The sequence below is a fragment of the Miscanthus floridulus genome, chromosome 14 (genome assembly GCF_019320115.1).
Source record: "Miscanthus floridulus cultivar M001 chromosome 14, ASM1932011v1, whole genome shotgun sequence".
In the NCBI taxonomy this organism is placed as follows: domain Eukaryota; kingdom Viridiplantae; phylum Streptophyta; class Magnoliopsida; order Poales; family Poaceae; genus Miscanthus; species Miscanthus floridulus.
In genome coordinates, this window is record NC_089593.1 from 74,133,460 (window position 1) to 74,136,489 (window position 3,030).

Below are 3,030 nucleotides of genomic sequence, written 5' to 3' on the forward strand. Positions count from 1 at the left end.
CGCTCAGCTCGCTAAAATAGTGGTGCCATTGACAAGTTGGCCTACCTGGTTCAGAGGCTGTTTTCCCAGTGATGCAGACTACCTCAAGAAGAATCACTGAAACCAAACCCTTGGCCTATTTAAACCTCAGATAGAGAGACCTGCAGGCATCCTAGTTCCTTCCATAGTTTCATTCTTCGTCCTCGCTTCACCTCACCATCGCTGCCATCCAATTAAGAACAAAGCGGACACACATAGGAAACAAGAGAAAAAATGAGGCTTATTGGCGGAGCTCTTGCTCTGCTCCTGTTCGTCCATGCTGGAGGCCAGCAGCAAGCAGCGGAGGCCCGCGGGGATGCGTTCGTGAGGGTCCAGGGCACCCGCTTCGTGCACCACGGCAAGCCGTTCTTCGTCAACGGGTTCAACGCCTACTGGCTCATCAACTTGGGCGCCGACCACGCGCAGAGGGGCAAGGTCACGTCGGCGCTGAGCCAGGCCGCCGGCGCCAGCCTCTCCCTGGCCAGGACGTGGGCGTTCAACGACGGCAACGGCAGCAGTGCACTGCAGTACTCTCCCGGCCACTACAACGAGAAAACATTCCAGGTCACCTCCTGTTTCCCTTAGTGCTAACGACGACCGAGTTTCTTGAGATATTGATGCACATGAGTTGCCATTTCTCTCTCTCTCTCATTCAGGGGTTGGATTTCGTGCTATCGGAGGCTAGGAAGCATGGGATAGGCCTTGATTAGTTGCTCCCCTAAAGTTTACTCCATATCTCATCGAATGTTTAGACACATGCACGAAGTATTAAATGTAGACTAAAAATAATTAATTACATAGTTTGCGACTAATTTGTGAGACGAATTTTTTAAGCCTAATTAGACATGATTTGACAATGTGGTGCTACAGTAACACGTGTGCTAATGACAGATTAATTAGGCTTAATAAATTCATCTCACGGATTAGTGACGGATTCTGTAATTTGTTTTTTTATTAGTATCCAAACACCCCATGCAACACCCAATGTGACACCCTAAAACTTTACGCTCTGAATTTAAACAAGGCCTAAGATGATTTTGAGCCTTGTCAACTATTTTGGTGACTATGGAGGGAGGAAGTACGTGGATTGGGCGAAGGGTCCGGGGCAGACCAATTTATCTGACGATGGATTCTTCACTAACCCTGTTGTCAAGGGCTTCTACAGGAACCATATCAAGGTGAGAGAGAGTGTGTGCTGTAAACCATAGTAATTTTGTTTCATTAAAAACCATAGTAGTTTGCACCGTTTCGTTAAAAACCAAGTCAATGTTTCTTTACTTTAACTAAGTTTATAATATCAAGATTTATTTATGTCTCTAAATGCCCATTTTGGTCTGAATATTGCAAGTTACAGTCAACCTAATATTCTCTCTGCACAATGTTTGCACTTGAAAGAGAAACTGCCTACTAGTTTTACATTGATGGAAAACAGGCAAGACAGGAATCAAGACGAGCAGAGAAAGGCAACAAACTGTGGATCTTGTTGCTCTGCATCAGACAATTAGTCAAACAAGCTTTGTTCTGAAACTAGAAGTGCATACTTTATCTTCACTGCTAGTTCGAGCACGCTTCTGACTCATTTCATGAATCGATCAAAAGGCCGTTGAATACGTTCACCGGTGTGGCGTACAAGGACGACCCAACGATCATGGTGTGGGAGCTGATGAACGAGCCCGTTGCCAGTCCGACGTCACCTGCCCCACTATTCTCCAGTCGTGGATCACGGAGATGGCAGCGCACGTGAAGTCCATCGATGGCAACCACCTGTTGGAGGTCGGCCTGGAGGGCTTCTACGGCTTGTCGCCGCCGCCGTCCCGCAGCTCCGTGAACCCGCCGCGGCACGACAAGACGGGCACCGACTTCATCGCCAACAACCAGGTGCCCGGGGTCGACGTACTTCGCCACCGTCCACTAGTACCCGGACCAGTGGCTGCGCGGCTTGGACGCCCAGTCGCAGCTGCGGTTCCTGAGCACCTGGCTCGACGCCCACATCGCCGACGCACAGGCGGTGCTGCGGAAGCCGCTGCTGGTGACCGAGTTCGGCAAGTCAGGCCGCCATGACACAGGTTACAGTGTCGACCATCGCGACGCGATGTTCGCCACGGTGTACGCCGAGGTCTTCAAATCGGCGCGTGCCGAGGGCCCTGCAGCGGGCGCGCTCTTCTGGCAGCTCATGATGGAGGGAATGGACTCCTACGGTGACGGCTACGAGGTCGTCCTCCGGCAGGCGCCGTCCACCACCAGAGTCATCAGGACGCAGAGCCGGAGGATGCAGCGGCTCGCCAGGGCGTTCGTGCGCGTGCGCAAGGTCCAGCACCAGCAGGGGAAGACGGAATAGTAGTGATCTGAAGACAGTACAGTACATGGATAATAATAAGCAATGTAAAGAAGGAAAGTTGACGTACCACTGAAATTGCAAGACAACATCCAATATGTAATGGTCATGCTCAAGTCTTTCAGGAGATAATTTCTGGTATTTCTTCACCTTTCCATCACCACCTCTAGGATATGGCCAGCCCAATCAAATTCTTTGATCTTTGATACATCACGTAGGCTATGAAGATACTTCAAGGTCACCGCATTTGTTGTGCTCGTACAATAAACAGATCCAAAAGCTATAAGCATGAAAGCCTTCATGAATGAATCCCTATTGTCCTTAATCGACTTGAGCACCTCTATGCACTTTTTCATCTTAGACCTATCGCTGTCCCTAAACTGAACACAGATTTTCTGGAACTCCTCAACACTCTCAACATCAACAGATATGTCCAAAGGTGTGGTGCCAATTTCAAGGCATAATATCTTGCAAACTAGAGGGTGATCAAATACAATCACCTTACCATCAAAGGATCCATGTGTTGTATTATCGACTAGCTTTATTGGAATAGAGAATTGAGACATGGACAACAGAGAACCATTTCTTTTGATCTTCATCTAAATTGCTCAGTTGCTGAAAATCTTGTTTTAAAATCACAGTTGCTCCTTTCTCATTACCTAGAAACGAACAAATTA

General features: G+C 48.4%; 1 pseudogene; it reads left to right on the forward strand.

Moving 5' to 3' along the window:
- Positions 1-252: 252 nt before the first annotated feature.
- LOC136503751 (mannan endo-1,4-beta-mannosidase 1-like) lies at positions 253-2,356 on the forward strand (annotated as a pseudogene).
- Positions 2,357-3,030: the final 674 nt, after the last annotated feature.